We start from the raw sequence: 13,382 nt of genomic DNA on the forward strand, positions 1-13,382 counted from the left end.
GTACTAGTTGTCCCCTTTCAAATTGGCCGTTGTTGGCTACCTTCCCGCTCGATATTTGGGGAGAGGACCAGGGCCTATATAAGTAGAACTAGCCACCACAATAGGGAGCAGCTTGATCTCATCTGATCGAGAGCCAATCCTTAGCCACACACCGAGCACAAGAACACCCCAACCTCAGGAGGCTGTTCTTCCCCTTGTACTGTTCATCATCAGCCCAAGAGGCAATCCACCACCACCACACTGGAGTAGGGTATTACACCACAACAGTGGCCCGAACCAGTATAAATCTTGTGTCTTTGTGTTGCGAGTTCGTCGAGTTCATCCGCGAGATCTTAGCGAGCTAGGGCGTAGATCGGTAGGGAGGAAATCTCCGCGCGCACCCCAGTGTTCGAACCTTGAGGGTTTTGCCGGAACCCGTGATCCGACAGAGACAACTAGTACAAACTATCCTAACAAAAGGTGGTCTTCGCCTGCCAAAGGCTCTGGTGGTGATGCAGTTGTGGGCTCCGTGATAACCTCCGTCCTGCTGTCCTGCTAGTCTTGGTCTCGTTGCACCGATATGGAAACCTTTTCCTGATGCCTCGGGCTCCTCGCCTGCGCCTGCCTCTTTAGCACCAAAGAAGAAACTGGTACACTACGCCCGCTGGCGCCCGCCTGGCCTTGGTCGTCATGGCTCACGTCACATGAACCTCGCGAGGTGCCCCTTGCATAGATATCTCCGCTCCTCGGGAGCCATCCTAGAGAGGTTGCCCCTGAGGAGGTCTTGGTGTCGTTCGCCTCGCGAGGCTTGGCCCCTCGCAAGGGTCTTGAGTGGTTGCTATTGAAGATGGGCCGTACCAAGCCGTTGATGGAGCCATGCCATGGGCCGCAGGCAGGCAGGTCTGGGTACCCCCATTCCCAGGACGCCGACAGTAGCCCCCGGGCCCAAGGCGCGCTCAGACTTGGCTTCGAGGCGAAGCCAAAGGGCAAGTGCGGAGCGCCGCGGGCCCCAACCATCTGCAGCCTTGATTGATGCGTGAAGATTGACGGGACGTGGGCGTCTCCGCTTCCCCACGCTGCCTCGGCAACCATCCGACTTGACGAGCCCCTGCTGCATGCAGAAGAAAACCATCTTACCTGCGATCGTGGAGGCCGGCGGTTGGCCTCCTTCTGGCTATAAATGAGGAGAGGGGCGGAGCCCCCGTTGCTCATCTCTTTCTCCACTCTGTTTGCTTCTTCTTCTTCCTCCTTGCTCCACCATCTTGCTGCGACACCCATGACACTGATAAGGAGGTTCTCCGCCACTGAGAAAGGAAAGACCCCCCGTGAAGAGCAGGGGCCACTTCCGCCGAAGAAAAGGTTGGCCCGCCCCCGCGACGTCGTCGTGAGGCAGGAGGTGATGAGGCCTTGGTACGAGCGGTCTCCTCCTGGCTACCCGTTGCCCTTGTACGCCCAGGCGCAAGGCTCCAGAGGAGGAGGCAGCGGCCCGTGCCGCGGCTGCGGTGGCCAGGCCGTGGTGGCACGTGCCGCTGGCCCACGAACTCACGCCGAGGGCTCCTCACGCGAGCTCGTGGTGTGGGCGGCGATGCCACAGCGCACGTGGATCAGATTCCCGCAGTTCTTTGCCGAAGAGATGCCGCCGAGGGGGCCGCTCGAGCTGTGGCTGCAGCATGCCAAGTGCAGCACCCCGGCAACGGGAGCGGAGGTCGAGGTTGTCTCCCCTGGCAAGATCCTCATGACCCGCGGATGGGGCGAGGTCACCCGCGCCTGCCGCGCAGAGGGGGCCCTCACCATCAATTTCGATTATGATGGCGCCTCCACGCTATTCTTCAAGGTCTTCGATGAGGAAGGCCGTCAGCTGGAGTGCTGCCGTGGAGGGGGGCGCTAGGACAGCGTAGCGGCTGGTGCTGAGCCCGCCCTTGGCCCTGCCGACAGCTCCTCTAGCAGCAGTGATGGCGCCTGGGAGTCCAGCGACTCTCCTGAGCTAGACGAGACTCCAGAGATGAGCGACGACAGCTATGTCCCCCAAGCTCTCACCGTGCCCGGAGCGCAGCAGCAGCGTCCGCTCGCCGCCGTCATTGATCTGGGTGGGATCGGTGTCGGCCCCTCGTGGCCCACTGTTGATGATGGCGTCGGCGGCGACATCTGTAGATATGATTCTTAGAAACCTCCTTCTTTTGTTCCCTGCGAGGAATCAAGGTGAACCCCGTGGGGGTGTAAAGAATATGTAACGCTCTTGCATCAATGTTATCCCTATCGTGAAACTTGTGATTGCGCGTCTTGCTTTGGCAGGTGTGACCTACTCACGAGTTATGTCCGTAATAGAGGACGCGGCTATCGATAGATTAAATAACACTCTGCAGAGGTTAGCACATTGTACCCACATCACGGAATCCATGGCCTCGCACTCCCATTCAGGTGGACCAACGGCATTCCGACAGAACCCTCCCATTTCCATGACACTCTCCGGGCCACTCCGACCAACTCCCCACTGGGCTAAGTCATGGGTGGCCACGTGCCTACCAAAGGCAACAACAACCACCGTCGTGGCAAAACATAAACTATCCCAAACGGGACAAGGTACCATAACAACAAACGGGCACACAAGGTTATGTCTGCTTACCGGGCCAACGTACCGCATGCCCATAACCTCCCCTCGTTGGAGGTACCGACCAGAGGCATGACAACGGACCGAATAAAGGCCTTCCCATAAAGGCAAATGTGGTTGCACTGGCAAAAACTCGATTCAGTGGCACCATGACTCGATCAGCGTTATGTTCAAGTTGAATTAACATCAGGCTTAACTTGAAATAAAATAGTTGGTGTCACGATATGCCATGAATATGTAACCATACAACATGCATCACATAACCCTAGGAGTAAACGGATCAACATCACCAAATCTTCTACTAGCACTAGTCATCATCAAACATACTGATTCTACTTCACTGGTTCTCAATAATCATCATTTTTAGTCATGATACTATCTTATTAAAATCCACTTCTTGCATATGAAAAAAATACCGATGCTAGTCATATCCTAACCATGTCATAATCACACAATGAAAAATTACTTCTACTAACTCATACTAACTTAGATATTCTCACACTACTGTAAACTAAGCATTTCAATCATAACAAGTAAGTAGCATAAGCAATATTCATTTAAATAATTAAATGCATGAAAGAACTCATATTTAAGTTGCAAAAAACATAAATATTAAAATGACACCATGCAAATGTTGTTGTCGCTTGCCTTATTGCAGAGGAGGTTCACACTCCTCCTGGTTATCCTCAAGACAAGCTTCTCCCTCTGAAAATATTTAAAAACAGAGAAAGAAAATATCAAGAATCATTCTGAAAATCACCATAACTTCTAGACAGCAGAGAAAAATCTCCATTTTTGTGTGCTGCTAGAAATTTTCAAAATAAACACAATGCAGAAAGAATCAATTCATTTGGACTTATGGTTTAAAAGTTTTGGTTGGTCAAAGTTTTTGGTCAAAATTTGAATTAAATTCAAATAAAAAGAAAATCTAGGGGGGTGATGTTGAAGGCGTATTTCAGTTGGGCGCCTTCACTTATACCGCTTCACACGCGGTCGTGAGGCTGACAGTGGCCCCCCACTGTCAGGTGTGGAGAGAGACACTGGTACATCGACGTGCTAAACAAACGGTTTTAACCCCTTTCCGCGATGGCATTTGGAACCGTCGCCAAGTGAGTGTGTGCGATAGGGTATCCTTCCCACATGATCTAGAAATCGTCGGGGTAAGCCCTCCTGGGACCTAGGCTGGGGCCGTGTGCGATCGGGTAAGGCATCGAAACCCAATCATTTCCGTAGGTATGTACATCCCACACGGTGAATCCCAGAAAATCATTTCCGTAGGTATGTACATCCCACACGGTGAATCCCAGAAAATCATTTCCGTAGGTATGTACATCCCACACGGTGAATCCCAGAAAATCATTTCCATAGGTATGTACATCCCACACGGTGAATCCTAGAAAAACATTTCCGTAGGTATGTATATCACACATAGTTCTTTGTGTGGAAATGTTTGTGCAAGGTGGCCTAACGAAACAGTTCGCTGCCGGAAGCCATGTGTGATTGTTAGTTGATCGAACACGCCTACTTTCTAGAAACTATGCGGGTTGTTTGAGTTCATCGCCCACGGTGCTGTATGAGTAACCGTTTGTAATAGAAAACCCCAATAAGCAGGGTAATTAGCATATTATTGATAATCCATGTACTAATCAAACTGATATTTCTTATAAAACACGCCAGATATTTCATATCCCTATAAAAGCAACCAGGATTTCAAAATCGAATTACATCACATAGCTTCGGCACTCAGTTACGCCATTACACAATAGCACCAAGTTTCACATGCAGCATCAAAAACCTTTGGAAAGTAGCATCATACACGGTAAATAGACAGATGAATCTCGTCTGGGGAACTGCAGAAGCGGAAGGCAAATATTGAGCCTTCAGTGATGTTGAATGTCCTTGCAACTTTAGGCCAGTGGCTATGAATAATTGCCCGCCCAACCTTCGTCCTCTTCAGCAAGACTTCAATATTGTACCGTGGGTGTTGAATGAATACCTTCCTCGCCTCTTGACCATGCAGGTGGTTTGAGAGGTAATCATCGGTGAACTGCTTTGAAAAGTACTGAAAACAAAGCTATGCATAAATCGTTGTTGTAAATTTTGAAATGCCGCAAGGGGTAAAAACAAGGTAAGAGAGTTGGTACCATCCTATAGTTGACTGATGTCTTCTTCATTGTGCAAACAAAGATCTTGCTGGTATTCGTCGCAAGGTTCTTCATCCTAACAATCTTTCTGAGTTTCTTGACTTGATTGATATTCATGGATATCTCATTTCCCCATATGCAAAATGGGTCGAACAGTGAGTCTAAGCCTCTGACAACAGGACCTACATGTGCAAGACCAAATTGTAAGAAACCTAAATATTAGAATGATTCCTGCAACTGCACAATAATGTACTATTAGCCAAAGGACCCTGCTTGAACAAACCTCGATGGTAAACCGCAGTGTCTCCCATTGTTTCCCTGCAACACACATAAGGAAGATCTTGATCAGGTTAACTGAGAGTTGCCATACTATCAGTAGAATATGTATTGAGCACATCCAAGTTTGATTGGTGTCACATGCATAACAATACAAAATTGTACCCACAGCAAATTGTACCTGGTCTATAACCTAACTAACGTTCAACTAACACGTGGTGGTCTAACGTGTTCTACAGTCAGCGCGGCTCTGATACCAAGAGTTGTGGCACCCCGGATCAGATCAACCGGTTTGCCTTGCATTGCCAGCCCAGAGATAAAGTCTTCTGGCAACACACAACATCTTGGTACAGAAAACAACCGCTTTATTGATACTAGTGGAACATAGTTTGATATTACATCAAGTAGCGAGGCCATGCAGCCCACACGGTGCGTCTGAACAATATGTACATTATTTAGTGAACATAAAGGGCCTCGATCACAACAACTACGCGGCAGGGGAACGACGACGAAGCGGAACCCCATAGCACAGGGACACTGATGTGGACACGATCTAGACACAGGCAGCACTTCGATCCAGTAAGACTTTCCTGAAATCTGGCCTGACACGCCAGGTCAGTACATTGAATGTACTTGCAAGCTCACAACAAGCATAAACATAATGGCAAACAATATCATGATATTTAATCAAATTAAGTGCAATGCAAAGACACACTACTGATGTAGTGAAAAAAACTTGTTTGCCAAGTCCCTCGGACTTTCTTACCGAACGGGTTACCTCGTAACCAAGCGGTGGTCTTACCTAGATCACAAACGAAACCAACACTTTGGTTCCCACAATCATCATAATTTCTCATCCATCATCTCTCAACCAGTCCCAAGTATATATAATTAGTGTGCATGATTACTTATAAATGTTGATCCATGGTGTGACCTACTCACGAGTTATGTCTGTAACCGAGGACGCGGCTACCGATAGATTAAATAACACTCTGCAGAGGTTAGCACACTATACCCAGATCACAGAATCCATGGCCTCGCACTCCCATTCGGGTGGACCAACGACATTCCGACAGAACCCTCCCATTGCCATGACACTCTCCCGACCACTCCGACCAACTCCCCACTGGGCTAAGTCATGGTGGCCCCGTGCCTACCAAAGGCAACAGCGGCCACCGTCGTGGCAAAACATAAACGGTCCCAAATGGGGACAAGGTACCATAACAACAAACGGGCACACAAGGTTATGTCTGCTTACCAGGCCTGGGTACCGCATGCCCATAACCTTCCCTCGTTGGAGGTACCGACCAGAGGTATGACAACGGACCGAATAAAGGCCTTCTCATAAAGGCAAATGTGGTTGCACTAGGAAAAACTCGATTCAGTGGCACCATGACTCGATCAACGTTATGTTCAAGTTGAATTAACATCAGGTTTAACTTGAAACAAAATAGTTGGTGTCACGATATGCCATGAATATGCAACCATACAACATGCGTCACATAACTCTAGGAGTAAACGGATCAACATCACCAAAGCTTCTACTGGCACTAGTCATCATCAAACCATACTGATTCTACTTCACTGGTTTCAATAATCATCATTTTAGTCATGATACTATCTTATTAAAATCCACTTCTTGCATATGAAAAAAGTAATACCGATGCTAGTCATATCCTAACCATGTCATAATCACACAATCAAAAAATAATTCTACTAACTCATAGTAACTTAGATATTCTCACACTACTGTAAACTAGGCATTTCAATCATAACAAGTAACTAGCATAAGCAATATCCATTTAAATAATTCAATGCATGAAAGAACTCATATTTAAGTTGGAAAAATCATAAATATTGAAATGACACCATGCAAAAGTTGTTGTGGCTTGCCTTAGTGCAGAGGAGGTTCGCATTCCTCCTGGTTATCCTCAAGACAAGCTTCTCCCCCTGAAAATATTTAAAAACAGAGAAAGAAAATATCAAGAATCATTCTAAAAATCACCAGAATTCTATACAGCAAAGAAAAATCTCCATTTTGGTGTGCTGCTAGAACTTTTCAAAATAAACACAATGCAAAAAGAACCAATTCATTTGGACTTATGGTTTAAAAGTTATGGCTGGTCAATGTTTCCGGTCAAAATTTGAATTAAATTCAAATAAAAAGAAAATCCAGGGGGTGACGTCGAAGGCGTATTTCAGCAGGGCGCTGATGTCGCTTGAAGCTACGTCGAACGTGTTTTCTAACAATTCTATTTTAGCTCTAAGCATAGCGGTTCTTCTCTTACTTTCATCCATAGAAACATAAAGAGCTTTAATTGACTCATCTACTTTAGGCACAAAAAATTTCATCTTGAGATTTTCCACATCATGAGCAATTCTATCAACACTTCTAGACAAATCATCAACCTTACTCAACTTTTCTTCTATGGAAGTGTTGAAAACTTTTTGCTTGTTGATAATTTTTTGAATATTATTCTCAAGATCAGAGGTGTTCCTATTATTATTATAAGATTGGTTTCCATAGGAATTGCCATAATTATTAGAGGAATTACTAGGAAAAGGCCTAGGATTAAAATTACCTCTATAAGCATTGTTATTGAAATTATTTCGAGAGATAAAATTCACATCTATGGCATCACTATTTTGCTCAATCAAAGTAGACAAAGGCATATCATTAAAATCAATAGGAGCACTTTTACTAGCAACCAATTTCATAAGAGCATCAACTTTCACTCAAAGAAGAAATTTCTTCAACCGAAATAAGTTTTCTACTAGTAGGAGCTCTTTCGGTATGCCATTGTGAATAATTTGCCATGATATTATCAAGCAATTTGGTGGCTTCACCCAAAGTATTTTCCATAAAAGTACCACCCGCGGCGGAATCTAAAAGATTACGAGAAACAAAATTCAATCCTGCATAATTTTTTTGCATGATCATCCAAAGATTTAACCCATGAGTTGGGCAATTCCTTAGCATCATTTTCATCCTTTCCCAAGATTGTGGAACATGATAATGTTGAAGTTGCTTGAAATTCATGATCTGGGTTCTAAGGGAAATAATTTTTGCGGGAGGAAAATACTTAGTGATAAAAGCATCTTTGCACTTATTCCAAGAATCGATACTATTGCGAGGCAAACAAGAGAACCAAATTTTTGCGGAATCACGCAAAGAAAACGGAAATAATTTCATCTTCACCACATCATTGTCCGCATCTTTTTTCTTTTGCATATCGCATAATTCCATGAAGGTATTAAGATGGAACGCGGCATCCTCATTAGGAGTACCGGAAAATTGATCTTTCATAACAAGATTCAACAAAGCAGTATTAATATCACGAGACTCCGCACTAGTGGCGGGAGGAGCAATCGAATTGCCAATAAAATCATTGTTGTTCGTATTTCAGAAATCACACAACTTGGTGTTCTCTTGAGTCATGATGACTACACAACAAGATTGCACTCAAAAACAGATTCGGCAAGAAAACGGCGAACGGAAAAGAGAGGCGAATAAAACGGCAATTTTTTGTGAAGTGGGGGAGAGGAAAACGAGGCAAATGGAAAATATTGTAAATTGCAAGGAGATGTGATATGTGATTAGGAACCTGGTATATGTTGAAGATCCTCCCCGGCAACGGCGCCAGAAATTCCTTTTGATGTCACCGGAAGCTACGTCGGTATTTCCCCAAAGAGGAAGGGATGATGCAGCACAGCGGCAGTAGGTATTTCCCTCAGATATGAAACCAAGGTTATCGAACCAGTAGGAGAACCAAGCAACACAACATAAACAGCCCATGCACAAAGATAACAAATCCTCGCAACTCGACATGTTAAAGGGGGTGTCAATCCCTTCTGGGGTACGGCGCCTCAAGATAGGCAAACGGACATGAGATAAATTTGTAGTAAACTGATAGATTGAACGCCAAATAAAATAAATAAGAATAAATTGCAGCAAGGTATTTTTGTATTTTTGGTTTAATAGATCTAAAAATAAATGCAAAGGAAAAGTAGATCGCAAAGGCAAATATATGAGAGACCCCAGAGGGCGTAGGTTTCACTAGTGGCTTCTCTCGAGAAAAATAGCAAACGGTAGGTGAAAAAATTACTGTTGGGCAATTATTAGAACTTCAAATACTCATGACGATATCCAGGTAATGATCATTATATAGGCATCACGTCCAAGATTAGTAGACCGACTCCTGCCTGCATCTACTACTATTACTCCACACATCGACCGCTATCCAGCATGCATCTAGTGTATTAAGTTAAAAAACAGAGTAATGCAATAAGAACGATGACATGATGGAGACAAGATCTATCTATGTAGAGATACACCCCATCGTTTTTTCCTTAGTAGCAACGATACATATGTGTCGGTTCCCTTTCTGTCAATGGGATCAAGCACCTTAAGATCGAACCCACTACAAAGTACATCTTCCCATTGCAAGATAAATAGATCAAGTTGGCCAAACAAAACCGACATATCGGAGAAGAAAGACGAGGCTATAAGAGATCATGAATAAAAGAGATCAAAGAAACTCAAATACTTCCATGGATATAAAAAGATAGATCTCGTCATAAACTCAAAGTTCATCGATCCCAACAAACACACCGCAAAAGAGTTACATCATATGGATCTCCAAGAGACCATTGTATTGGGAATTCAGAGAGAGAGAGATGAAGCCATCTAGCTACTAACTACGGACCCAATGGAGGTGGTGAACCCCATCCGAGATGGTTTCTAGATTGGATCTGGTGGTTCTGGACTCTGCGGCGGCTGGATGAATATTTCGTCAATGCCTTTAGGGTTTCTGGAATATTGGGGTATTTATAGAGCAAAGAGGCCGTCCGAGGGGCACCCGAAGTGGGCACAACCCACCAGGGAGCACCTGGGCCTCCTGGCGTGCCCTGGTGGGTTGTGCCCTCCTCGAGGCACCTGCCAGGCGTAGTCAGGGCCCATTACATTCCTTCTGGTCCAAAAAAAATCTCCGTAAAATTTCGTTGCGTTTGGACTCCGTCTGATATTGATTTCCTGCGATGCAAAAAACATGCAGAAAACAGCAACTGGCACTTGGCACTGTGTCAATAGGTTAGTACCAAAAAAGATATAAAATGACTATAAAATGATTATAAAACATCCAAGATTGATAATATAACAGCATGGAACAAGCAAAAATTATAGATACGTTGGAGACGTATCAAGCGCCTTCACTTATACCGCTTCGGGTGCGGCCGTGAGGCTGAAAGTGGGCCCCCACTATCAGGTTTGGAGAAAGAGAGAGAGAGAGAGGGGGGGCGGAAGAGAGGTGGCCGTGCTTCACCGGAGCTCACACTGGCAGTGAGGGCTTTACGGCCAATTTGAGAGAGATAGAAAGCAAGAGGGGGTCAGGGCGCACCTGCCTATACCCGTGGCACGTCGAGAGGTGGCCGGAGTAGCCCGGAATCTTCCTCCCAAGCGGCGGCTGCCGTCGGGTCTCGCTACAGTTGAAGAAGACGATGGATGGAGGCGGTTCCAGGGGCTCCAACCGGGTCAGCAGGCACTAGTGAAGCACCAGGGAGTCACCGGAGAAGTGGCACGAGCTCGAGAGGGGCTGGATGGGTGGGGGCAAGCAGAGGGGATCGTCGGCGAGCTCGAGCTCGAGGACGGTGGTCCGAGGCCTGCTCGGCCGGGCTGCGGCTAGCTACAGTGTTGTGGTGGATGTGTGAGTGTGTGGTGATGCTCGGAGAGGGGGGAGGGCCGTATTTAGGCGAGGGAGGAGAGGGCTCGGGCTCCGCCAGAGTTCTCTGGAAGCGGCGCCCGACGACAAGCGGCGTCAGTGAGAGGGGGAGAAGATGCCGTGGATCATGATGACCCACAAGTATAGGTGATCAATTGTAGCTATTTTCGATAAGTAAGAGTGTCGAACCCAACGAGGAGCAGAAGGAAATGACAAGTAGTTTTCAGTAAGGTAATGTCTACAAGTGCTGAAATTGTAAGTACCAGAGTAGTTTGATAGCAAGGTAATTTGTAATGAGCAAGTAACGATAGTAGTAACAAAACGGCAGCAAGGTAGACCAATCCTTTTGAGGCAAAGGACAGGCCAAAACGGTCTCTTATGATAAGCAAAGTGTTCTTGAGGGTACACGGGAATTTCATCTAGTCACTTTCATCATGTTGGTTCGATTTGTGTTCGCTACTCTGATAATTTGATATGTGGGTGGACCGGTGTTCAAGTGATGTTCTTACTTGAACAAACCTCCTTCTTATGATTAACCCTCCCGCAAGCATCCGCAACTACGAGAAAAGTATTAATAATAAATTCTAATAGCATTAAACTTTTGGATCCAATCGGTCCCTTATGGAATAGCGCATAAACTGGGGTTTAAGATTCTGTCACTCTCGCAACCCATCATCTAATTGCTACTCCACAATGCATTCCCTTAGGCCCAAATATGGTGAAGTGTCATGTAGTCAACGTTCACATGACACCACTAAGGGAATCACAACATACATGCTATCAAAATATCAAACACATATCAAGTTCACATGACATGATTTTCCCGTGACCTCAAGAACAAAAGTAAATAATCACAAATGATAAACATGCTCATGATTAGAGGAGTATTAATTAGCATATTGGATCTGAACATATAATCTTCCACCAAATAAACCATATAGTAATCAACTACAAGATGTAATCACTAGTCACCCACAAGCACCAATCTATAGTATCGGTAACAAGATTGAACACAAGAGATGAACTAGGGTTTGAGATGAGATGGTGTTGTTGAAGATGTTGATGGAGATTGCCCTCCCCAAGATGGGAGAGTTGTTGGTGAGGATGATGACGATGATTTCCCCCTCCAGGAGGGAAGTTCCCCCGGCGGAATCACTCCGCCGGAGGGCAAAAGTGCTCCTGCCCAAGTTCCACCTCGAGGCGGTGGAGCTCCGTCCCGAAAGTCCTCTCCTTATTTTCTCTAGGTCAAAATGACCTATATACCATAAGATGGGCACCGGAGGTGGGCCTGGGTGAGCACAACGCACCAGGGCGCGCCTGGGCTCCCTGGTGCGCCCAGGTTCCCACCTGGTGGGCCCCCTCTGGTAGTTATTTGCTCCAATGATTCTTATATATTCCATAAAAAATACTCATGAAGTTTCAACTCATTTGGAGTTGTGCAGAATAGGTAGCCTGACGTAGCTTTTTAAGGTCCAGATTTCCACCTGCCGGAATTCTCCCTCTTTGTGTATACCTTGCATATTATGAGAGAAAAGGCATTAGAATTACTCCAAAAAGCATTATTATGGATAAAAACATTATAAATAGCAGTAAGAAAACATGATGCAAAATGGACGTATCAACTCCCCCAAGTTTGACCTCGCTTGTCCTCAAGCGAAAACCGAAATCGAAAAACATGTCCACATGCTTTGAGAGAGAGGTGTCGATAAAAACAAAATACGGACATAGAAGCATCATGTTGATTATTATAACAGCAACAAAATTAAGCATAAGACTTTTATCATAGAACTTCTATCCTATACTTCTCATGAATAAGTAACAATTCATCACACAATCGAAGTATAAAGCAAAAACTCTATTAAAAACCAACAAACTATGTTCTTAGTCAACTTTGCAACTACAATTCATCATCTTTTCAGGAAGGGTCCTGTATCGGAGCCTTTAGGCAAGTCCACATACTCGACCATCATATATTCTTCTATGATTGCTAACACTCACCGCGTACACATGAGCAAAATGTTTCAACCGGACACATAGAAAGATAGGGGCTTATAGTTTTGCCTCCCAATGAATTCACCTCAAGGGTGATGTCAATAATAATAATTCATGCTATCTATATTCAACTGGACATATGTGCCTAGATCTTTCCTCACCACATGATGCTTGCCAAAGGAGAAAAATAAAAAGGAATAGAAGGAAAACTTTGAATCTTTGCATGAAAGTAAATACATAAATGTAAAAGATAGGCCCTTCGCAGAGGGAACCAGAGGTTGCCACGCGCTTATTTGTTTGTATGCTCAACCCCTTAGTGCAAAAGAACGTCACGTTGCATTGCCCCTTGTGATAGCGACCTTTATTATGCAGTCTCTCGCTTTATTCTTCACCATCACAAGTTCGTGCAACGCTCAATTTTCTCTTACACTAAATGATCTCACACTTTTAGAAGCAATTTTTATTGCCTTTTTGCACCGATGACAACTTACTTGAGGGATCTTGCTCAATCCCTAGGTAGGTATGGTGGACACTTGAAAATAAGATTTGGGTTAAGGGTTTTTGGATGCACAAGTAGTATCTCTACTTAGTGCAGAATTTTCGGCTAGCAAAGATAGGGGGCAAGCACCACATGTTGAAGGATCTATGACAATATGACTTCTATGT

The sequence above is a fragment of the Aegilops tauschii genome, chromosome 4 (genome assembly GCF_002575655.3).
Source record: "Aegilops tauschii subsp. strangulata cultivar AL8/78 chromosome 4, Aet v6.0, whole genome shotgun sequence".
Lineage (NCBI taxonomy): Eukaryota > Viridiplantae > Streptophyta > Magnoliopsida > Poales > Poaceae > Aegilops > Aegilops tauschii.